Source organism: Canis lupus, chromosome X (genome assembly GCF_048164855.1).
Source record: "Canis lupus baileyi chromosome X, mCanLup2.hap1, whole genome shotgun sequence".
Classification (NCBI taxonomy): Eukaryota; Metazoa; Chordata; class Mammalia; order Carnivora; family Canidae; genus Canis; species Canis lupus.
The window spans coordinates 8,469,103-8,495,126 of record NC_132876.1 but is presented as its reverse complement, the minus strand read 5'-3'; the positions used below and the strand labels follow the sequence as shown (position 1 = coordinate 8,495,126).

At 38.3% G+C, this 26,024-nt stretch overlaps 1 protein-coding gene across 7 annotated transcripts in view; it reads left to right on the top strand.

Moving 5' to 3' along the window:
- Nucleotides 1–26,024, top strand: part of LOC140627348 (RNA polymerase II elongation factor ELL2-like) — a 114,759-nt gene that overhangs the window by 65,011 nt on the left and 23,724 nt on the right. The window contains exon 4 of one of the 7 annotated variants that reach the window (XR_012026146.1): nucleotides 17,491–18,010. The exons of the other annotated variants lie outside the window; for them this stretch is intronic. The gene's annotated coding sequence lies outside the window, so the exon portion shown is untranslated. Of the gene's footprint in view, nucleotides 1–17,490; nucleotides 18,011–26,024 lie in introns of those variants that run through there. 7 annotated transcript variants of the gene reach the window in all.

Here is a 26,024-nt window from a genome sequence, read left to right as displayed (position 1 = left end):
CTAGTACATATTAAATGGAAGTGGTGTCATGATGTGGATTTTGTCCACCCTTTTAAAAATTCATTTGTTGAGATCTTAACCTCCAGTACTTCAGAATGTGACCATATTTGGAGACAGGTCTTTACAGAGGTAGTTAAGGTGAAGTGAGGTCATCATGGTGTATCTCAATCCAATATAACTGATATTCTTACAAGAAAAGAAAATTTGCACACAGACATAAACAGGGAAGATTATGTGAAGACACACAGAGAGATAGCCATCTACAAGCAAAGGAGAGGTCTGGAATAGATCTTCCCTTATGGCCTTCAGAAGAACCAACTCTACTGACACCTTGATCTCAGACTTCTACAGAACTGTGAGAATAAATTTATGATGTTTAAGCTGCCAGTCTATGGTACTTTATTATAGGAGTCCAAGCAAAGTAATACCAGTTGTGAGAGAAGACACCATAGTCTTGCGCCTGATGTTATGAAGAATACATTCAGTGTTTCACCAGCGAAAGATTTGGTGAGTTCAGAGATTTTGGGGAAGACCAAATGAAAAGATATGACTAGGAGATATGGCATTATTGCACAATAAATGGTAGTGGGAATAGTTTGGACAGAGGGGAAGTTCCTTGGAGTAGACTTTCCAGAGACAGTGGGGCAAATCACCACCAAGAAGGAGAAGAGGGCAAGAGAGTCCCTGGGAGAGGGAGCTTATGTGTCTAGGTGATGTTGCTCAGCAGCACTGTTGGGAGTCTGTCAGAGAGCTCCAAAGGGCAGCAGTGGTTTGGGGTATTTTATAGACACAGGATTTACTTTATCTATGGCTAGCAGATGTTGGCTACAAATTTTCAGGATATGCAAGGCAGGCACATTCTGAATGATGAAAAATAATATTTTGAGGGCTGTCTTCCAGGAAATTAGATGTGTAAACAATTGAGTTTGGTACTAGTAGACCTCCCAGTGTCCTATGAAGAAACAAATGACAAAGAGGCCAATATACAGAAACTATTTTTTACCCATTTTAGGACAACTGTGATGCTAGCTATGTGTTTTTATAACTAGTCTGAACAAGTTGAGAAAGTTCTCTTGTCCTAGTTTATTGAGCGTTTTTATCATGTTGGATTTTGTTCAGTACCTTTTCTATATCCAAGGAGATAATCATGTCATTTTTGGCATGTATTTTGCAATATGTTATATTATATTAATTGATTTTTCACATGTAAAACTGATCTTGCCTTTCTGGGATAAATACCACTTGGTCATGGTGTATAATCTTTTTCATATTTTGCTGAATTTGGTTTGCCAGTATTTTTTTGAGAATTTTTATATCTATATTTGTAAGAGAAAATGGATAGTGGTTTTCATTTCTTGCAATTTCTTCTATTTTTTAAATCAAGATAATAACAGACCTCATAGAGTAAATTAGGAAGTGTTCCATACTCTTGTACTTCTTGGAGAAGTTGTGAAGAATTGATATTCTTCTTTCACTGTTTGGTAGAAATGACCAGTAAAGGCATCTGGGCTTGGCCTTTCCTTTGTGGGAAGATTTGAAATTATGTATCCAATGTTTTTACTTGTCATATTCAGATTTTGTTTATCAATTCAGATTTCTGATTTTTTCTTATATATGTTTTGGTAGTTTGTATCTTTCAAGGAATTTGTCCATTTCATCTATCAGTAGTTCATTGTGCTGCCTTATAATTCTTTTTATTTCTATGAGTTCTAGTTATGTCTCCTCTTTTATTCATGATTTTAGTATTTTGAATCCTCTCTTTTTTGCTTTGTCAGTCTAGCTAAAGTTCTGTTAATTTGTTTGTCTTTTCAAAGAACCAACTTTAGGCTTCATTGATTTTCTTTATTGTTTTTCTATTTTCTGTCTTATCTATTTCCACTCTAATCTTTATTATTTCCTTTCTTCTGAATGATATGTATTTAGTTTGCTTTTATTTTTCTAGTTTCCTAATGTAGAAATTTGTGATGCTGATTTAAGATTTTTCTTTTTTTAAGATAAGCATTTGCAGGTTTAAATTTCTCTTTAAACACTGCTCTAGCTGCATCCCCTTAATTAGGTTTGTTGTTTTCATTTACATTCATTAGCAATTAGGCAAGACAATGAAATAAAAGGCTTCCAAATCAGAAAGGAAGTAGTAAAACTGTCTCTGCAGATGATATGATCTTACATATAGAAAATCCCTAGTACTCCACCAAGAAATTGCTAGAACTAATAAATGAATCCAGTAAAGTTACAAGGTACAAAATCAACATATAGAAGTCAGTTCCATTTCTATGCACTAATAAAAAACCATCTGAAGAAAAAATAAGGAAAATCCCCCTTATAAGAACATCAAAACAATAAAATACTTAAGATAAATTTAACCAAGGAGGTGAAAAATCTGTACACCTATAACTATAACGCATGGTGAAAGAAATGGATGAAAATGCACATAAATGGAAAGATATCCTATATTCATGGATCATAAGAATTAACATTATTAAAACGTTCATATTACCAAAAGATGTCTATAGATTCAATGCATCCCCTGTCAAAATTCCAATGACATTTTTCACAGAAATAGATAATCAATCCTAATGTTCATATGGAGCCACAAAAGTCCCTGAATAGCCAAAGCAGTCTTAAGAAAGAACACAAGCAGAGGCATCATACTTTCTGTTTTCAAACTATATTACAAAGTGATGGTAATAAAAACAGTATGGTACTGGCATGAAAACATATGCATAGGCTAGTGGAACAGAACTGGTAGCCCAGACATAAACCCACACATCTACTATCAACTAATATTTGGCAAGCAAGCCAAGAATACTCAGCAAGGAAATGATTCACAGGAAAAGAAAATAATTGGACTCATATCTCACACCTCTCGCAAAAATTAACTGTAAATGAATAAGAACCCAAACCATGAAACCTTTGGAAGAAAACAAGAAAAATCTCCTTGGCGTTGCCTTTAGCAATGCTTTTGGATTATGTCATCAAAAGCACGGGCAACAGAAGCAAAATTCAACAAATGGGACTACATCAATCTTATAAGCCTCTGCACAGTGAAAGAAGCAATCAATAAATTGAAAGGGCAACTTACAGAATGGGAGAAAATAATTGCAAACCATATATCATACGAGGGGTTAATATCCAAACTATACAAGGGACTTCTACAACTGAATGGTAATGAGACAAATAATCCAATTAAAAATAGGCAAGGATCTGAGTAGACATTTTTACAAAGGAGATAGATAAATAGCTAACAGATGCATGAAAAGGTGCTCAACATCACTAATCATAAGGGAAACGCAAATCAAAACCACAATGAGTTACCACCTCACAACTGTTTTATTGGCTTTTATCAAAAAGACAAAACATAAGTGGGTTGTTGAAGATGAGGAGAACTGAGAACCATTATGCCCTGTTGGTAGGAATGTAAGTTGATAGTTATTATGGGAAACAGTATGGAGGTTCCTCAAAAAAAAATAAAAATAGAACTACATATTATCCAGAAATTCTAATTCTGCATATATATTGGAAGGAAATGAAATCACTACCTGGAAAGGATACCTGCAACCCTGTGTTCCTTGCAGCATTAATCACAATAGCAAAGACACCTAAGTGTCTGTTTTTTTTTTTTTTCCTAAGTGTCTGTTAATGGACAAATGCATAAAGAAAAAAAATATATGTGCATACATGTACACACACAGTGGAAAATTATTCAGCCATAAAAAGAAGAAAATCCTGACATTTGTTACAGCATGGATAAGACTCGAGAGCGTTACAGTAAGTGAAATAAGCCAAACAGAAAAACAAGTACTGCATGATCTTTCTTATATGTGGAATCTAAAAAAGCTTAACTCACAGAACCGCGGAGTAGATTTGTGGTTGCGAGGAGCTGAGGGTAGGGGAAATGGGGAGATACTGGTCAAAGGGTGCAGACTTTCAGTTATATGATGAATAAGTTCTGGGCTTTAATGTACGCTGTGGCGATTACAGTTAACAATACTGTATTGTACAGTTGGAAGCTGCTGAGAGTAGAACTTAAATGTTCTTAACACACACACACACAAATAGAAATGGTTCCTATGTAAGATGATAGATATGTGTTAACTAACCTTATTATGGTAATTATTTTGCAATATATATGTATAGCAGATCATGAAGTTGTAGACTGTAAGCTTACACAATGTTATATGTTAATTATATTCCATACAGTTGAAAAAATATAGATGTAACCCCTGTTTTAGGGGCAGGGTGTTTCTAGTCTTTGAGCCTTACTCTGATTGCTGAAGGGCAATTCTTATTTTCTCTTTCTCTTGTTCTCTCTTAACATTTTAGGCGATCTACCCTTCTGTTTGTTGCTCACCACTCAAATCTCCATTGTTTTTCAGAATTCCTTTATCTATGAACTTCCCGCATTCTATGCCAGATACAGTCAGTCTGCTTAGAAAGAGCTATGGTTATTTCCTTTCTTATAGCCTGCTTCTCCACCTGAGCAAGGCCTCGTTCTACTGCACTGGGGATGGGGACAAGGATGGTGGCTTGCTTCTCCCGGTGTAGACTCTGGATCTATGAGTGGGAGGACTAGGTTGTGATGGCAGCCCCAAGTCTTTTCACCTTGCCCTTTTGAGTGTGGAACCTTTACCCTATAGATAAACTAAAGCCGGGGCCTGCCTCATCTTGGGTAAATCTATGTAAATGGAAGCTAGTTAGGTAAAGGGAGCCCCAATCCTCTGGCTGCATCTGCCAGAAATATAACTTTGACAACAGAGCCGTTGGTGAATGAGAGATGCTGGCATTATGACCCTCTCGTGGCGTATCTATTTCAAGATGCCATCAGTTGTGAGATTTTTAAATTGTAAGAGGATTTAATACTGAATTCTTAGAAAAGAGAAACCGTCATGTTAAATTTTAGGTTTCTCAAACTAAAATATATGGCCCCAAATCAATTGAGTAAGAAATTGTGAATAATTGAACCCATATTGTGAAAGTAGAGCTCTAAATGGTTATTGAAAGTGTAACTTAGGCAGAATTTTTGTGTCTGGAAATAACTTTGGATTAACTAACTCTCCTCTGTAATCCGTGTACTCCATCTAACATAGAGATGGCTGCATCTTGTATCGTGGCTGTTAATTATTGCTGAGAATTCTCTGACTTGCTGATAGTTTTCATGTCTGCTTCCTTAGATCCAGATATTTTGTCTTTATTTGCATAGAATGTAAGATATGTCCCTCTCTTCCAAAATACCCTGCAGAATAGCTTCTATATTATCTTGAGAAAAAATTTCACCTGGCCCCTCCATTACCACCCAAACAGCTCTGTTGTGCTCTGTTTTCATAACTTGAGAGGGCTTGCCACTTTCCCACCCCTGGCTATGTCTCATGATGAGAGGATAGAAACTTCTAGATTAACTCTTCCCCGGCAAACATCTCGAATATTGTATAACTTGACAAGTGCTTCTGTAGTACTCACTACTTTTTGGACACTTACATAATCCTCCTAAGAATTCTGGGAGTACAAACCTAGGCATTGGTATTATTACCCACATTTTCAAAAGTTTCTAACTAGGGGCACCTGGGTGGCTGAGTGGTTGAATGTCTGCCTTTGGCCCAGGGCGTGATCCTGTGGTCCTGGGATCAAGTCCCACATCAGGCTCCCCGCAGGGAGTCTGCTTCTCCCTCTGCCTATGTCTCTGCCTCTCTCTCTCTGAGTCTCTCATGAATAAATAAATAAAATCTTAAAAAAAGTTTCTAACTAATATGCTTTAGGATGCATAGCTGACAAGTGTCAAAGCTGGACTCGGAACTGATGAAATTTGGCTTTAGACTCTACACTGTTAACTACTATTATCTATGAGGATGAGTGAATTGAACAAAGCTCCCTAAGGGGAGCCAGAATTTCACTTCTGTTCTCTTGACTCCTTGTCTGGTATTTCCCCAGCTTCCCCCAATCCCTCTCCCTGCCACTAGTGTTTCTCTCCACTGTAAGGGGCTGTAGGAGAGGCTGGAATCCTTTCTGGATGGCCTCCAATGGAAATCTACTTAACAGCAGAGAGCTAGAGGGAAAGTGCTGTGTATTGGTTCCCAGGGTCTTAAGCTTTATCTTTCCTGCCACTACTGCCACTGCTTCCATTCCAGCTGGCTTCTCCACCCCTCTTCGATGGCTGCCTTCATTCACCTAGCCCCTGAAGAATCACAGCTGTGCCCCCTTTTCATAATCCCCAAAGCTCCCAAACCAATATTCACTTGAACGAGCTTCTATCACTCTGTACACATACACACCAGAAGCTATTCCTGGGCGAGATGAATGAAATCGTTCTTTGTTGCTATGACAAGTTCACAGGCAGCCAAGATTTCCCTATCCCATTTAGAAATAGAGGCAGGAAGTTACTAACATCTATATAAGTACTGAAAATTAACTGATTTCGCATTAGATGCCCTTGAGGTACCCAGGCCTCCGGCCAACTTCATTCCCATCGGCCCCCCTAAGCCTCAGGACCTTGGACTTTTTGCCAAAGCTGCTTGCTCAGCTGTAAGACCTCATGCTGTGACAAAGATAACTGACTGTATACATTAGAAGTGCAAGCTCTAGCGGGCACAATGAGAGCTATATAATCCCACAATCTAAGGGAATGTTTCACACCTATTTTGCCAAAGTGTGTATGTGTTAGTGAATGAGGATGCTTTCTGACAGTAAAAATCCCTTCTTCTGCATTACCATATTACACTTATTTCTTGTCTTCAAAAGGGTTATTTCCTTCTAAGATAGTTCCCAGAAGAAACTATGGAGCCAGTAAATATTACAACTACCCAAGTTTTATCTTGGTGAAATTCGTATTACAGCATTTTCTTCTACAAAATTATAAAATCTTGGACTGGGCTCATCCCCAAAAGTCGGTGGGCCCTTTCTTTGCAATTCTGGCTACAAAGTTGGCTGTGAATTCATTCTAATCTTCTGTGCCCTGTCCTACACTGCTCTCATGACATTTTACATGTACACATATATGTGTGTATAGCATTTTATTTTTTTTAACATTTTATTTTTATTTTATTTTTTTGACATTTAAAAATTTATTAACTTATATATATTATACATTTTTACATAGTAAAACAATTTTTCTTAACATTTCACAGCCAGAAAGTAAACACAGTCACTTTTTTTGAGTGTTTACAATTGAGTTTTCTTACAATTAGCTCTCTCTAAAGCAAGCAAGTGAAGAAGAAAAACATTTCAGTTTCCAATCTGTCCTTTTGTCTAAGTCAAGACTGTATATACATTGTATTCTATATCCCATGGTGCTTAAAAAACCAAAAGCCTAAAAATAATACAGAATTGATAATTGATCAGTGGTCAGTCTGTTGAAAATATTTTCTTCAGTGAGAGAAACTTTACCTGTGTTAAGACCATGCAAATAATTTAATCAGTTATGTTCCAGAGCTCTGGTAAAAGGAGTAAAAAGCCATGGAGAAAGAGTTATCATATGAGTAATATTTACTCCTCAAGTGTGCACAGAACTTTCTAGTTTTGATTTTTTATATATGGCTCTATATATGATATGTAAATCATATATATAAATAGAAAATATTTTTATATCTCACTTGATACTACATATCTTATTTGATCCAAAACCAAACAAAGAAAATTTTGCATTTAGCAATGTGACTTCGAGGAGTTTTGAGAGCTCCTCACCCTGACCTGTTGCTGTGGAACCAGTCTACCAACTACAAATTCCATTTATCTCTGTGAGGGCAGGGGTATGTATTCCCAGGGACAAGCACAGGGTGTAGCAAGTATTGCGGGTTTGGTAAATGTTTGCTGATTAAAGGAACTGATGACCTGTCTTAGATAGGAACCCCCACAATAGGTTTGTCTTTCCCACCCGGCATCTCTGTCGGGGTTCATGGGTAAGTACAGTTCACTGGTGAGGCCATCTTCCTAGTGTGCGGTCAGGTTGGAAAAAGAAAGAAAAGAAAAGAAAAGAAAAGAAAAGAAAAGAAAAGAAAAGAAAAGAAAAGAAAAGAGAAAGAAAGAAAGAAAGAAAGAAAGAAAGAAAGAAAGAAAGAAAAAGGAAGGAAGGAAGGAAGAAAGAAAAGAAAGAAAGAAAGAAAGAAAGAAAGAAAGAAAGAAAGAAAGAAAGATGGCTGTTATAAAAAACAACAACAACAACAAAAGGTCAGAAATTGTCATAATTATGTCTATGTCCCTGAGTTCTTCACTCTAACCAGTTGTGGCCCTGAGTGCCTGGGTTGGCCTCACTCTGCTGCAGTGTCCCATTGCTGTGAAGAAGGTTCGTGTGATAATCTTTAAACCTTATTGCTTAAAAGGATGATGCTGACAAGGTTTCTATCTTGCTTTTGGCCTTCTGAATTATTCCTGCTCATTGTGATCTGGGCTGATCTTCACCCAAATGGCCATTGCTTGCGTCAGCCTCCCTATTAGTGATGGCCATATTTTTGCCGGCCTTAGCCTCTTTTTTAAAAAAAAAAAAAAAAGATTTTATTTATTTATTTGTGAAAGACACAGAGACAGGCAGAGACATAGGAGGAGAGAAAGCAGGCTCCTTGTGGGGAGCCCAGTGTGAGACTTGATCCTAGGACCCTGGGATCATGACCTGAGCCAAAGGCAGATGTTCAACCACTGAGCCACCCAGGTGCCCCTGATCTTAGCCTCTTACCCCAAGGACTGATTCAGAAATGTTCTGCTCTCTCACTTGAATCCTCTGGGTCATGACTTATGTACTAGCTGATTGTTCTCTTCAAGAGTAACATTTTAAAGCTTCATTTTAAAGGAGGAGGCATTACTGCCTGGAGAAGGCACATAGCATAGATCCATTAGTGTGGCAGCAGGAGGCTGCCTTCGGAGATAGTATTAAGCATTTTCTAGGTGTGGCAGCCATGGAGGTGTGCAGCTCTGGTCTCCTTTCAAGAGAATTTGGTGCAAAGCACACAGTGGACCATGGGTGCTAACTGCTATATCTTTATATTCACCATAGTACTTTCTTCATGGCCACACTTCTGCTAGGGACTCCTCCCAGTTAGGAACCAGTCACAATAGAGGTACCAGCACCAAACCATCTTTGCCTGATAAGGGACTCCTCTAATGAGCAGACTTTGCTTGGTGCCTTCTTATTGGTCCAGTTGAGAATTTCTCAATACTATAGTTATGAAACCGGATCAGCCTAAAGTCCTTTCCTACTTATTTCTGCTCTTTTCCCCTTTATCAATATATCTCTTGTATGTCTAGTCTCATCTCTGTATCTGCTACTCAGAGGAATCAAATTGACATGGGTCAGACAAGTTACCTCTGCCCCTGGCCCCGCCAAAAATAGATGATGAGTTTTGAGACTGGCTCGCTCCCTGCCTGGCTGGTAAGAACAACATCTTTGTGAGTGAAGTACGAGATAAGGATAATCCTCCTCACAACATGATAGCCAAGTTGCTGAAGATTTCATCAGTAATGACCTGAGAGGATGTCCTGGTACAGAGGAATGTACTTGTTGGAGTGAAAATTTGGACACTTGAAAGATTTGGTTGTGGTAGTGAAGTTGGGGGAAGGGATGCCATCGAGAACAGTAGAATGTGACTAGTTACCACTAAATGGCATTGCCACCTGAAGAAAGATTTAGAAAAACTGAGGGTGCTTAAGAAGTAGTTAAGATCTAAGTGTGTGAGCTGAGTCAGAGAACATTTTTGATAGCTTACAAAGAGGCCCTTCTATAGTAAAAGAGCAAACAAGATGAAGACAGACTCAGAAATTAATAAAGTTCTGGAACTCCAGAGATATTTTAATGCTTCATCAGGGCTAGTTTGTTATGCTAAGTTCTGGGCCCTGATTAGAAAAACCTGGGACCTTGAAATATGAAATGAGTATACCTAGGTGTATGCACTTTAGAACTTTGGCTCAGAATCTGCATTTGGCTCAGGTCATGATCCCAAAGTCCTGGGATAGAGTCCTGTATCGGGCTCCCTGCTCAGCGGGAAGTCTACTTCTCCCTCTGCCCACCACCCCCTACTGTGCTCACTCTTGCTCTCTCTCTCTTGCAAAAATTAATAAACAAAACCTTTTTTAAAAAAGCAATAAAAAAGAATTTTGCTCAGAAGACATCCCTGAAACTTCAGAGCTTGCAGAGGTGGTCCAGTATTCCTATGAGCTAGTAATCCCCTCCTATGTGAGAAGACATTGGAGAGAGAGACCTTGTTCACACAAGCAAGAGGTGATCCCCTTAGAAACAGTCTTATCTACTTTCTTGGTTGCCAGGCCAATAATTAGGATTAAGTTCTAGGAAAACCCAGGTAGGAAAGTTTTGGAAAGATTATACCCCAAATGAGCTGCAAGAGTTAGCTAACATGAACTGGCAGGAACCAAGAGAGTACCCTTGGACTTGGATATTGAAGGTGCTTGATCAACATATCCAGATCATAATACCAGATAAGCAAGAATTCATTGAATTGGAGCATGAGAGTATATTCAATACTTTTGCAAGGACCTTAGTGGATGGTGCAATGTTACTACTGGATGGATACTTTATTTTTTTAATTTTTAAATAAGATTTATTTCTTTATTTGAGAGAGAGAGAGAGAGAGAGAGAACACGTGCTAGGGAAGGGGCAGAGGGAGAGAGAGAGAAACCCCAAGCAGACTCCACACTGAACACAGAGCTTGATGTGGTGCTCGATCCCATGACTCCGAGATCATGATCCAAGCTGAAACCAAGAGTTGGATACTCAACTGACTGCACCGCCCAGGCACCCCTAGGATGGCTACTTTAGAGACCAGGAAAAAGCAATGGTGCATATACAGTGAAGTGGAAATCTCTGTTTCTCTGGCAGATGAAGAAGGAATAAAAAGGCGTTGGGAGGTGAGCATGCTTAAATAGATGTAATATGTGATGCCAGAAGACTTTCAGAGGACTATGTTCTATAGAAGGGCCCAGATGACTCACGCAAATATGTTCATGGGAAGGCACCAGTAAGTGTTGGCTGTCTTCTGCAGGCCAAAGCTATAGAGAAAGTCACAGAGGTAAGCTTTTTTAATATTCAAGGAAATGATGAGGCCCTCAATTAATCAAGGCCTGGTGGTGGTGTTTAATTGTCAGAAGCCAGAGATAAAATTACTACAATGACCACCAAGTTTGAAGGAACAACATAAGAGGGTTGGCCCATAGGGAGCTACAGAGATTGTTGATAGCTCTATTTACTAGGGACAAAATAGGAAGTAGACAGTAAGAGTGCTGCTTAATACCTACAACCAGACAAATGGCAAGAATAGAGGAGCAGGAGGCTGATGGTTGTTGGTCCAATACAAATTCATAGTCCCCTGCTCAGTACCTGGATCTGAGCCATTTTTCAGATGTCAGATCCATATGACTGAAGAGTTTGAAGCATCCCCAGGAGTAATGACTTATGCCACACCATGGCCAGTATATACTGTAATGATTTCCCCATGCCTTGCCCAAAGGGACTTGTGGCCATTTATTTGGATAACTTTACACTGAGGAAAGGGGAATACTCAACATTTTGTAGACTATTAGATACAGGGTCTGAGTAGACATTCATATCTAGACACCCAAAGTGTCATCATGATCCTCCTACTAGAATGGGAGCTTATAAAGCCAAATAACAAATGAAATACTGGCTAATAGTACTGGCCTTCAGAACTACCCAGTGTTCATTTCTCCAGTTTCTGAGTGTATGATTGGGTTAGCATATTTGGCAGTTGGTATCCACATTGGGTACTTAGTTTGCCAGTTAAGGGCTATCAGGAAAATACCAAGTGGATGCTTCTAAAACTTCCCCCTCCCATTATCAAGCCAAAATAGTGAATAAAAAGCAATATTGCAGCCCCAGGAGGAAGAGAGGATGATAGAGAATAGTTTGGTCCCTATTATATCTCTCTTAATTTGGCATTCTGGACTGTGAAGAAACCAGATGGACCCAGGAGAATAACTGTAGACTACTGCAAGCTAAACCAAATAGTAGAGTTTTTTTTTTTAATAGTAGAGTTTTAAACCAAATCATAGTTATCATGCCAGGGTTTCAAGCAAAACAGGACCTGAGGGCATAAGCAGGTAGTCCAGACCCCCCCCCCACATTACCACCCATCATGATTGCCCAAGAGTCTCACCTTTATTGCACACCACTGGCTGTATGTAAAACCCATATGGTTAACTGGAAGAGAAGGAAAAACCTTAACATTATCGTATAGGTGGATTAATTCAGCATGTGAATGCCAGCCAGAAATGGATAATGGCTGTGTTATAGTCATATTTAGGGATGGCCTTGAGAGAAAGAGGAGAGAGGAAATTTTCTCAGTGTGTGGAGCTAGGCATGGTGCATCTAGAAGGAGAAATGGCCCTAGGTGAAATTTTGAGCAAATACCTAGGCATCGCTTAATGGCTTGTCTGTATGGCCAGGGGTCTGGAAGTCAAAGGATTAGAAGATTGAGTAAGGAGATTTGGAATAAGAGTATGTGAATGAACACGTAGGAGCAGACACAAAGTATAAAGGTTTTCCTGTCACATATCAATGCCTACCAGAAACCATCCACCATGAAAAAAGCATTGAATAGCCAAGTAAACACTGATGACTCAATAATTTATAATTAGCCTTGTTCCATTGCAGGTCTCACAATAACTGGCATATTGGGCACATGAAAGGACCCCCATAGAAGAGATGGAAGCTGTGCATGAGCCTAACAAGCATCGATTCTCACTAAGACCAATCTAGATACTTCCGCCTCCGAGTATCTGACATATCATGGTAATGAGTCCCCCAGGATAGCACTAATTATTCTTGAGATCAATGTGGGTCACTTGATAGCAAGTCAACTGTATTGGGTCCTCCTAAGAATATGGAGAGAGATACACTCTGAGTTGCAGGTATAGAGGAAGGGCCTCAAACTGAGATTAGAGCAGCAACATTGAGAAAAAACTTCTGACACACTAGCCAAAGTATAAGTAAATCTAGAGGAATTTGCAGCTGGTGACTCACTGAGGATAATGACAGCAAAGACAAAACCCAAACTGAATTCAACTCCTGATGAGATTAAGTCAACCTACAATAGTCATGATCTGACAAAAGAAGGTTGCCAATTTGCAGTCATTAAATCTATTTACCTGTCTCTACTATCCTATACACAATATCTGGAATTTAACAAAACATGATACATAAAAAAGCAAGAATAAACAATCCACTTTCAAGAGATAAGTCAATCAATAGAACTGTATTCAGATTTGACCTAGACATTATAATTATCTGACACAAATTTTTAAATGATTGTATAATTATTTGAAAAATTTTAAAGGAAAATGTGGACAACACCTATGATCAAATAGGGAATTTCAACAGAAAGATGGAAACTATAAGAGTCAAGTGAAAATCCTAGAAATAAAAAAACAAAAAGTCACAGAAATAAGATTTATATGGGTTTGTTATTAGAACCAAGAATTAATGAATTTAAAGATGAGCCAATGAAAATCACCCAGATTTAACATGAGAAAAGACTTCTAGGATAATCTCAAATGTTATAACACATGTACAATTAGAATCCTAGAAGTGGGGCAGCCCCGGTGGCGCTGCGGTTTAGCGCTGCCTGCAGCCCGGGGCGTGATCCTGGAGACCCTGGATCGAGTCCCACGTCAGGCTCTCTGCATGGAGCCTGCTTCTCCCTCTGCCTGTGTCTCTGCCTCTCTCTCTCTGCATCTCTATGAATAAATAAATAAAAAATCTTAAAAAAAAAAGAATCCTAGAAGTGTTAAACAAGTAATAAAGAAAACTTTTTAAAAAATTATGAGATATCAAAACACAGACCAAAGGTGCTGGAAGAACCCCAAGCAAGATAACAGGGACACAGGCACATACCCTGCTAAACACATCATATTTCAATTATTAAAAACCAAAAAGAGAAAATTTTAAAGACAGGTAAGAAAAAAAGGTATGTTACATATATCAGGACAAAGTGTGTATTAAAGTAGACATTTGACCAGTCAGAAATTAGTGGACTATCTTTGAAGTGATGAAAGTAAAGAACTTTCAGCACAGTTCTATACAGAGGAGAAATATATTTCAAAAATGAAGGAGAAATAAAGTAATTTTTGTATTTAATAAATTACTTTTTATTTATAGTATAGTATAAAAAGACCCCCCTCAAGTTTATTACTGCCAAAACAAGAAATGTTAAAGGAAGTTCTTCAGGCAAAAGGAGTAGGATACCAGAGAGAAACATGAACCTATATAAAGGTAATTAAATGCTCTAGAAATGGTTAAATGAAAGGAAATATAAAATATTTTTTCTTACTTTAATTGCTTCAAAAGAAAATCAAAGTGCAAATGATAACACTGTATTCTGAATTTATAGCATATTGAAAATAAATGGCAAAATTGGACAGACTGTGGGTTTTTATACTATACAAGAAAAGATATATTATTTGAAGATTGGCCGTGGTTAAAATTTTATCATTTAAACATGAGGGCAACATCAAAATTAAGAGTATAAATAATAAAGGAATATAAACAACTATATGTAAATGAAATATAAATATAAAAGCATAAATTTTATATAATATTTTAAAGTATAAATAATAAGCCAATAATGGAGGTAAAATGGAATCATGAACATCTTACAAAAATCCAAGAGTAGGAAAAGAAAGAAAAGATTTGCAAAGAACAGATAAAAAACAATTAGCAAAATGGTACATGTTAGTCCAACCAAATCAGTGGTTACATTAAATGTAATGATTACTAGACTGGGTAAAAAAGGAAGGCTCACCTATGTGCTGTCTGTAAGAATCTCAAATATGAAGACACAGGCAGTTAAAATTCAAAGGATTGAAAAAGATATACCGTATCTTTTTTTCTATATGTTCTAATACTAATGAACAGTGGAATGACTATTAATATCACACTGTGTAAACTTCAGGACAAGAGGTATTGCCAGGAATAAAGAGGGACATTATATAAGATAAAAGAGATGAAATAACTAAGAAGACATTACCAATCTTAAATATGTATGCAGCAAACAAAATAGTTTTGAAATATAGGAAGCAAAAATTGTCAGAACTGAAAGGAGAAATAGACAAATCAACAACAGAAGAAGGCTTTGTTTTCAAGTACAGAAACAACATCAAACAACACACTGTAGGCCACGAGCAATCCTCAACAACTTTAAAAGAATTGAAATTATGCAAAGTGCATACTCTCACTTATAATGGAATTAAATTGGAAATCAATAACAGATACATATAGAAAATTCCCGAATATCTGGAAACTCCATATCCTTAAGTAACCCATGGGTCAAGGAGGAAGTCATGAGGACAATTTATTTTTATTTTTTATTTTTTATTGTATTTTTTAACTGGAATTAGATTTGCCAACATATAGCATAACACCCAATGCTCATCCTGTCAAGTGCCCCCTTCATGAGGACAATTTAAAAATATTTTCAGTTGTAGGGCACCTGGGGTGGCTCAGTTGGTTAAGTGTCCAGCTCTTTATTTTGGCTCAGTTCATGATCTCAGGGTGGTAAGATTGAGGCTCATGTTTGGCTCTGCACTCAGCGCAGAGTCTGCTTAGGATTCTCTCTCTCTCTCTCCCCCTCTGCCCCTCCTTCCCCAAGTGGGCACATGCTTTCTCGCTTTCTCTCTCTCTCTGTAAAGTAAAATAAAATCAATATTTTCAATTGAATTTAAATGAAAATATATTAATATCTGTTGAATGAAGCCAAAGCAGTGTTCAGAGTAAAATTTATAACATTGAATGTTTATATGAGAAAAGGAGGAAGGTCTCAAAATAAAAATCCAAGTATTGCTAAAAAATTCATCAAAATACGAATGAATTTTAGGGAAAGCTTGTGTGAGGAACTAAATAAAAAGATAAATAATAAAATTTAAAATAGAAAAGCAATAGAGAAATTCAGTGAAACTAGAATCTTGTTCCTTAAGATCAATAAGCCTGATAAAACTATAGCCTATCCGACTAAAAATGGAGAGCACACAGAAATTACTAGTATCATCAATAAAAGAGAAGACATTGCTACAGATCCTATAGACATTAAAACAATAATGAAGAAATATTATAAACAATTTCATGTCCATAAATTAAACTACTGAGATATTATTCTCTTTCTGTCCTGGAAGGGACAATTGTTCAGTTGTACAGGATAGTTTCCTATTCTGCATATGGATTGCATTTCCTGCCTTGAGACCCTTAGCTAGCATAATCATCGAAGGTGTACAGACTTTCTGATCCACAATCATCAAATGCCACACAACATAAACTATGACTAGGAGACTCCCTTCACAGTGGATGACACGTGGGAATGAGTCCATAACGGTGTTATCTGCTGATTGTATCACATAACTCCACTCTCCAGTTTGGATAGGAAAAGCCTATGGAAACCAGAGCTGAAGTGATGCTGTGTTATTTCATGTCTTTTTGATACTATCCATTCTGACTGGTGTGAGGTGATATCTCATTGCGGTTTTGAGTGATGCTTGGAAGTGTACTCCATGAAGACGGGATGCCATCTTTCAGGATTCAATATATACATTGTTTCAGAGCCTTGTATTGGTTCTGTGCCCTTAAGAGAAATAATGCATGGATCCAGGAGCCAAATATCATTTACTATCCCTCTTGATGACTCATTGGGACACTTGTGCATCAGGGTTCTGTGAGTTAGAGCTCATGGTTCTACTCTTTCCATAAGACCAATGGCATAAGTTATGGCTGCTGCTTGGAAGCTTGAATTTCGTCTTGCCAAAGGTAATCCTGATCCTTAGCAGCAAGTAGAGGTAAAACTTTTTACACGATGAAGACTAAGAAGAGTATGTGTGGACCTCTTTTGGTACCGTTGTTTACTTATAACAGTGAACGAGCACTTGCAGCAAGGCCTTGACTGAGAAATAGGAACACAAAAGTCTTAGTGCCTCAGGAATAAATGTTTGTTTCCTAATATGAGATGAGACAACAAGATGTGCAGAGGTGATGGGTAAAGGTGAGAGGCATGTTGGGTGGATAGGTAAAGATGGAGGAGGTTCATTACATTTGTGGCCCTGACACTGACTGCTGTGATAGAAGCTATGGAGATCATCCCACTGACTTTCCTCTTCTGGGGGAAGAGCAGCCCAAGAAAGCCATTTAGAAGATATTCCCCACCCAAACATGAAAGGAGATTAGATGTGTGTGAGAAAATGGGTGAGTCGTGATGGCAATGATAGAACACAGTTGAGATTATCCTTCAAAAGAACCTCACTGGGAGCATGTTTGACTGATGGTGTCCTGTTTCTGCTTCTTTGGCTTTGCTGTGCTGCTGTAATTGAGACCACATTTCTCCAGGGCTGCTCCTGGTCAATAACCAAGCATGGAAGGTGTCCTAGAGGCCGGCTTTTTCTGCCCAGGATGGGGTTTTTCTAATGAGCAATACCCTACTGACCTGGCTGATAATGTCTCAGCACGGCACTTGGGTCTGAACTTCTTTACCAACTCCTCTTCCTTCCTTTCTCCTTTCCCAGGTATCAGATCTGCATTGCTGTCTGAGGACTCTCCCTACCTGCTCTTGTTCCCACCTCCTTCATCCTTCACAAGTGAATCCCTCAATAAATATCTTGTACACCTAATCCCACCATAGAGTCTGCTTTTTGAAGGCCCCAAATGGACATACCAGGCTCTGAAAGATCTGGACGTTAGTATATAAACAGGATAACAAATAAAATGCCCAGAGTGATGCTTAGCATATAGTGGACACTCAATAATTTATTCCTTCTCACTTAGCAAATATTTATTAATCATTTCCCATGGGCTAAGAACTGTGCCAGGCACTCTGGATACCAGGGTAAATAAGATAGATATAATCCATCCCTGCTTTCATAGAGACCATGGTTCGATAGAACACATGGAGAACTAAGGACGCCATTGCAATGCATGCTCTACTTGTTATGGTAGGTAAAGACAGGGTGCTCAGGGAGCAGAAGATGGAGCACCCAACCCAGAGCCTGTGGGTCAGGGCAAGCTATCCAGAAGAAGTGGTATATAAGGTGATCCCAGCAGGGTATTAGCGATATGAGGAGGATATTTTAGACAAAAAGAAAAGAAAAAAAAAAAAGAAAAAAAAAGAAAAAGAAAAAAGCATATACAAAAGCTTCATGGTGAGAGAAAGAGAACAGGGCATCCTGGTTGGGCTTTAGTATTATCCCTTTGACCCATTTATCTTGATTCCATACCAAATCCTTCTGGCTTCATACCTCAAGAAGTTCAAACGTTCTGTGGATTCATTCTTAGCAATGGAAGGTCCCAAAACTCTGCCTGGACCTGAAACTATGTGGACAATCATCTGACTCAGTAGCATTAGCAGTTACATTCATTAGCTCTTCAAATCATTCAGTTGCTATAAAAAGCTGACACTGCTTTTATTCCTCTAGAGCTGGAAATACCTCTCTTTTTCTTGACATAGGGACAAGGTCATCTATTCCCTTAGTCTTCATACAGAAATTTTCAGGCAGGACTCGTTCCGCACACATTGTATATTAAAAACCATTAGAGCAGCATTTTTGAGGAAATAAATCCCTAAAGGATTTCCTAAGGAAGCACAAAGACCAAGGATTTATTTGCCAGTGCTAGGTAATGCTACTCATAGACTTGAATAAATCTTGTTACAAAGGGAGATGATTACCTCATTTACCCCTTCATTCACCAGAATCTTGAAAGCAATATTTTAACAATACCTTAAATTATTGTACTATGAAATTAGCTGAATGTGTAAAGTGGAATACTATGTGTATGTGTATGTATGTGAAAAAACATAGCGAAATAGAAACATGCTACACACATACACACACACACGCACACATGCAGAGCTCCAATCTGGGTCCTGTCATGTGGTGGTTCTGGTTATGTGTTATGCATCAATTATCTTCTGTGCCTCATGCTAACCTGCATTCTGACACCATCTGCACTGATATGACTGTCTCTTTATAGCACCTTTCCCCATCCTAGGGGCAGGGAATCCTTGGTCATTCTGACTGCAGTTACCTGAGGTCACACATTGATTGCAGAGTCTTTCACATCTTTATTTGTATTTTCTAATTTTTTTTTTTTAGTAAACTCCACACCCACCGTGGGGCTCAAATTTATGACCCCAAGATCAAGAGTCACATGTTCTTCTGACCAAGCCAGCTAGGCACTCCCTTTATTTATATTTTTAAGGTTAGTTTTCCTTCGTTGGACATTCTCTAAAATTCCAATTGTCAATTTTGAGCCCTTTTTTTATTTTTAATTTTTTTTTAATTTTGAGCCCTTTTTGATGTTCACTGTCTCCATTTTTGTTGTATAGATGAGAAGGTTTTACTAATCCCTGAACTATTTTGAGGAAGATATTTCTTAACAGTTTTGGTATAACCAGAAAAAAAATCTCCCATTGCAAAGACATTAGGGAAATGAAGATCCTTTATGTTTCACTATATACTCTTTCTCCTGACTACAAACATCTAATGGTTTCTACGTTAGCTCTTTTATGCTGACCAGCTATAGACCACATATACTTGACACAGGCAAGTTTATGAAGCGGAAAGGGTGACAAAACAGATTTGTTTGTCTCAGTTTCTAAAAGCCATCCAACAGCCCTTAACTCTCTCTAAAAGTCACCCTAGAGATACACTAAAGAAGGACCTCTTAAACTAATGACTACTATGGGGATATTTTTCACTTTTGATTTGTTGCAGTGAAAATAAGGCAGCAATATATATAAAGGGAGTAAACACTATAAACAATACATTTAATCGAATGATCTTGACTATAATTGTTTTAAGACTACTTCTCTGATCAATTAAGGTTATCCTCTAGAAAGCCTAATATAACAAAAAAAAAAGTTCAAAAGGTGTCAATGTCTATGTACCTAACAGCACAACCTCTGGTATATAATAGATTGTCAGGAAATTTTGTTTAGTGAACGAATGTATGACAGTGATCTTTATATTCTTTATATTTTATGCTCCCTGGGCTATCATTCTTTGCATATATATCCCTTACTGGATTGTGAGCTCATAGATCATGAGGCAGAGATTTTTTTTCTATGTTCCCAGTATAGAGGACAATGCCAGGAACATAACAGATGTGCAAAGAATGTGGGTGAAGTGCCTAGTTGCACAGGTGGGTAGAACTAACAAAAAAATAAATCAGTACGTATACGTTTATAGTTGTCTTATTCAGAGATAAACATACTATTTGGATTCATCTGAAACAATTGAGTATGATGGGACCCTAAGTTATGAATATCCTTACCTATCATAACATTTTTTAAAGGGAAATTGAATCTGTAGTGCCTTCTTTTGGTTTAAAATAATGCTGCAAAGGTTTTCTGTTACCCAAGGCTTCACAGTTCAGAGTCCACACAAGTAGGACAAGTGGATCACATTTAGAACTGCTTGTTTTTCCCCCTTTCAAATATTTTTACTGATGTGTCTAGAAAGACTACTATCCAGAATGATTATTTTAGGGTTCAGAGAAGAAAATAATTTTGAAGTAATAGATAAAGGGTACAGTCATTGTTTGTGTCAATATGGACTTTTTACTCAAAAGAACATTGACTTAAACCTTATACCTTACACAAATGCTGAATCAAAATGAACCATAGATTTAAATGTAAAACTATAGACTGTAGAAGATAGAATATAAGAAAGTTTTCAGAATCTAGAGATAGCCAAAGAGTTCCTGGACTTGACATTCGAAACATATCCATGAAAACAAAACAAAACAAACAAACAAACAAAAAAAGAAACCTATCCATGAAAGAAAAAAAAAGATAAACGGAACTTCATCAAAATTTTTAAAAGCTTTTACTCTATGAAGGACCCTGTGGAGAGAATGAAAAACCAAATTATGGACTGGGTGAAAATATTTGTGATGCACCTGTCTGACAAAGTAGCTGTATCTAGAATACATAAGGAAAAAACCCTCTCAAACTCAACAGTAAAATGACAAACCAACTAGAAAATGGACAAAAGATAAGAAGAGAAATTTTACAGATGATAGATAAGCACATGAAGAGATGTACAACATTGCTAGCTATTAGGGAAATGTGAGTTGAGGCCACGATGAGATATCCCTACACCTACAGAGCCAAAATTGTGAGAAAAAAAAAAAGCATGCTAGTACTAAATACTATTCAAGATGTGGAGACACTAAATCTCTCATGCGTTGCTGGCGGGAATGTAAAATACTACAGCTATTCTGGAAAAGACATTGGCAAGTTCTTTTGAAAAACGAAACAGGGCAGCCCTGGTGGCTCAGTGGTTTGGCCCAGCCTTCAGCCTAGGTCCTGATCCTGGGGTCCGGGGATCGAGTCCCATGTCGGGCTACCTGCATGGAGCCTGCTTCTCCCTCTGCCTATGTCTCTGCCTCTCTCTTTCTCTCTCATGAATAAATAAAATCTTTTTAAAAAATTAAAAAAAATAAAAACGAAACATACAGTTACTACATGCCCCAGCAATTGCACTCCAAGTCACTTATCTTGGAGAAATGAAAATTTATGTTTATATGGAAACCTGTAGATGAATGTTCCTAGCTTTTGTTCACTGTAGCCAAAAACTAGAAATAATCCAGATGTCCATCAATGGATGAATGGTTAAACTGTGGTACATCCATACCACCTGAGTGATAGGAGTGTATTTTGTTATTTGTAAGAAGCCCTTTTCTTTCTTTCTTCTTTCTTTCTTTCTTTCTTTCTTTCTTTCTTTCTTTCTTTCTTTCTTTCTTTCTTTCTTTCTTTCTTTCCTTTTCTTCCTTTCTTCCTTTCTTTCTTTTTTATGATTTTATTTATTTATTCCTGAGAGACACACAGAGAGAGGCAGAGACACAGGCAGAGGGAGAAACAGGCTCCCTTGTGGGGAGCCCAATGTAGGACTCGCTCCCTTGACCCAGGATCATGCCCTGAGCCAAAGGCAGATGCTCAACCACTGAGCCACCCAGGCACCCCTAAGAAGCCCTTTTCAATCACACTTGAAATTATGCTAATGAGATGACTTAGTGTGAGGGCCCTAGGTAGCCTCTGAGGGGTTGGTCCCCAGATGAAATGATTAGAGGGCTGAGATGTTTATCCCCACCCCCTACCTCTGAGGAGGGAGCTGGGGATTGAGTTTTATCAAAACCCTTGTTTAAAGTTTATTTAATTTAATTTCATTTTGTTTATTTATATTTATTTTTAATTAATTAACTTATTTTTAAAAGATTTTATTTATTTATTCATGAGAGACACACAGAGAGAGGCAGAGACACAGGCAGAGGGAGAAGCAGGCTCCCCATGGGGAGCCTGATGTGGGACTCGATCCCAGGACCCCAGGACCATGCCCTGAGCCAAAGGCAGACACTCAACCACTGAGCCACCCAGGTGTCCCTCTTTTTTCACTTTTTTAAAAAGATTTTTATTTATTTATTTGAGAGAGAGAGTGTGTGTGTGAGAGAGATCAGGAGCAGAGGGGAAAAGCAGGGGGAGAGGGAGAAGCAGGCTCCCCGCTGAGTGGGGAGCCACACATAGAATTGATCCCAGGATCCTAGATCATGACCTGAGCTGAAGGCAGGGATGTTTAACCAACTGAGCCACCCAGGCACCCCTATTTTTTAACATTTTGAGGAACCTCCAAACTATTTTCCAGAGTAGTTGCACCAGTTTGCGTTCCCAACAGTGCAAGAGGGTTTGCATTTCTCCATATCCTCGCCAACACCTGTTGTTCGTTGTGTTGTTAATTATATCCATTCTGACAGGTGTGAGGTGGTATCTCATCATGGTTTTGATTTGTATTTCCTTGATGGTGAGTGATGAGCATCTTTTCATGTGTCTGTTGGCCATCTGGGTGTCTTCTTTGGAAAAGTGTCTATTCATGTCTTCTGCCCATTTCTTAACTGGATTGCTTTTTGGGTGTTGAGTTTGATAAGTTCTTTATAGTTTTTGGACACTAACCCTTTATCAGATAAGTCATTTGCAAATATCTTCTCCCATTCTGTAGGTTGCCTTTTAGTTTTTGTTGATTGTTTCCTTCACTGTGCAGAAGCTTTTGATCTTGATGAAGTCCCAATAGCTTATTTTTGCTTTTGTTTACCTTGCCTCTGGCAATAAGAAGTTGCTGGAGCCGAGGTCAAAAAGGTTTCTGCCTGTGTTCTCCTCTAGGATTTTGATGGTTTCCTGTCTCACATTTAGGTCTTTCATCCATTTTGAATTTATTTTTTGTGTATAGTGTAAGAAAGTGGTCCAGTTCATTCTTCTGCATCTTGTCCAGGTTTCCCAACACCATTTGTTAAAGATACTCTTTTTTTCTCTTGGATATTCTTTCCTGCTTTGTTGAAGATTAGTTGACCATATTGTTGCGAATTCATTTTTGGGGTTTCTCTTCTGTTCCATTGATCTCTGAGTCTGTTGTTGTGCCAGTACCATACTTTGATCACTACAGCATTGGAATGTAGCTTGAGGTCCAGAATTGAGATGTCTCCAGCTTTGCTTTTCTTTTTCAAGATTGCTTTGGCAATTTGAGGTCTTTTGTGATTCCATACAAGTTTAAGGACTGTTTGTTTTAACTCTCTGAAAAACTCTGGTCTTCTATTGACAGGGATTGCATTAAATGTGTGGATTGTTTTGGGTAGTATAGACATTTTAACAATATTTGTTCTTCTAATCCAGGAGCATGGAATGTTTTTCCATTTCTCCATGTCATCTTCAATTTCTTTCACAAATGTTTTACAGAGCACAGGTCTTTCACCTCTTTGGTTAGGTTTATTCCTGGGTTTCTTATGGGTTTTGGTGCAATTGTAAATAGGGTTGACTCCTTGATTTCTCTTTCTGCTGCTTCATTATTGGTGTATAGAAATGCAACAGATTTCTGTACATTGATTTTGTATCCCATGAATTTACTGAATTAATCTATCAGTCAGTTCTAGCAATTTTTTGGTGGAGTCTCTTGAGTTTTCTATTTAGAGCATCATGTCATCTGCAAGTAGTGAATATTTGACCTCTTCCTTGCCAGTTTGGATACCTTTTATTTCTTTTTGTTGTCTGACTGCTGTGGCTAGGACATCCAGCACTATGTTACATAGTAATGGTGAGAGTTGAAATCTTGTCTTGTTCCTGACCATAGGGAAAGGTTCTCAGTTTTTCCCCATTAAGGATGATATTAACTGAGGGTCTCTCATATATGGCCTTTATGATGTTGAGGTATGTTTCTTCTATCCCTACTTTGTTGAGGATATTTGTCATGAATGGATGTTGTACTTTGTCAAATGCGTTTTCAGCATCTATTGAGAGGATCATATGGGCCTCAGAAACTTCCAACTCTGCATTCCGCTGCTTATAGAAAACTGGCAGTATTGTAACCCTCTCCTTTTTCCCCACCACTGGTTTTGGCGAATCGTTTCCTTGTGCAGTCTTCTGCATAGGTTTTCCCTTTTTTCCCCTTTTTCTGTGCTCTCTTTCCCTCTCCCCCTCCCTCTCCCTCAGTCTGTCTCACTAAACCCTCCCACACATCCCTCCCCTGGGCATCACCCAGGGCTCATTTCTCTCACTAATCAGCTCTCTGCACTTCCTACCTTCCATGGGTTATTTTTCGGGTTTGTAGACATGCAGCTTTGTTCTCTAAGACTTCCGATCAATTTCTTGGGTGTTCAGAATGATTTGATATTTATCTAGCTGTGTCCAAGGGAGGAGGCCAGCTTTGGGTTGCCCTATTCCTTGGCCATCTTCCCTCTCTCCAGCTAAAAACTCTTGAACAAGGAAATTCAGAGAGCTTCTGGGTCAGTGAACAACACCCTATTGTGCTCAGAGGATGGTACCCTAGGGAGGGCCTGAAAGCTTGTTACCCTCTCCAGCGCTCTCCCCTTGCCCTATATGTTTGGCTGTTCCTGAGTTGTATCCTTCTATAACAGGCTAGTTAACATAAGTATTCTGAGTTCTGTGAGCCATTATAGCAAATTATTGAAACTGAGGGAGTGGATTTAGGAACTCCTAAGTTTGCAGTTGTCTGGGCAGAAGTTCAGGTGGCATGGGCCCATTTGCAGCTGGCATCTGAAGCAGCTGACATCTGGAGTGGGGTAGTCTTACAAGAGTGGGCCTTTTAACTTGTGGGATCTGAGGTAAACTCTAGGTAGTGTCAGAATTGAATTGAATTTGTTGGACTCCCAGATAATAAGAATTGCAGAGGCCTCACACTGCACAACTCCATTTATGTAAAATCCTCAAATGATAGAATGGAGACAGAGGCACATTAGTTGTTAGTAAGGTTTAGGGATGGTGCGGGTCAAGAGGGGAGATTGTGACTATAAAGGAGTAGCGTGAAGGAGATTTTTGTGATTGAATAATCCTGTATCTTGATTGTCAGGGTGGATTTTACACAAATTTGCACATGTGATAAAATGACAAAGTCCCATACTCACACTTTATACAAATATTAATTTTCTGGTTTTGATATTGTGCTATAATTATAGAAGATTTAACTATCAGAGGAAAGCTGTGTTAAGGTTGGAGTTGCATGGGACCTCTCTGTACTACTCTACTATCTTTGCAATTTCCTGTGAATCTACAATTACTACAAAACTAAAAGTTGAAAAAAATCCCTCATAATCACCATGGACTCCTCCATCTCTCTCTCCACCACTAAAATCTAAAATTACTGTCTGACTCTCATCATTATTTATATGTTTTTCTCCATCCCCATCCCTACTGCCTCAATACCGTCTACCAGAATTTCTTTCCTTACTTATTACCATACCTTTCTAACTAGGCTCCAGGCTTCCATTCAGGCTCTCTCCAAGCCAATTCCCATTCTGGTGAAGTGCTATTTCAAAAAGACACATATTATATTATCATAGCATACTTCCTCATGAACCTTTTGAGATTCCTCATTGCCTACAGAATTAAGTGTCAATTCCTCGGCATGGCACTTCAGGTATTTTACAGCTTCCTTTTTAAGCCTCTTTTCTAATTCCACTTTGTTCCTACCACACTAGGCTAACCATAACCACCCTTGCCTAATCTTAGCCTATACATTTGCTCAGGCTGTCTCCTTCACCT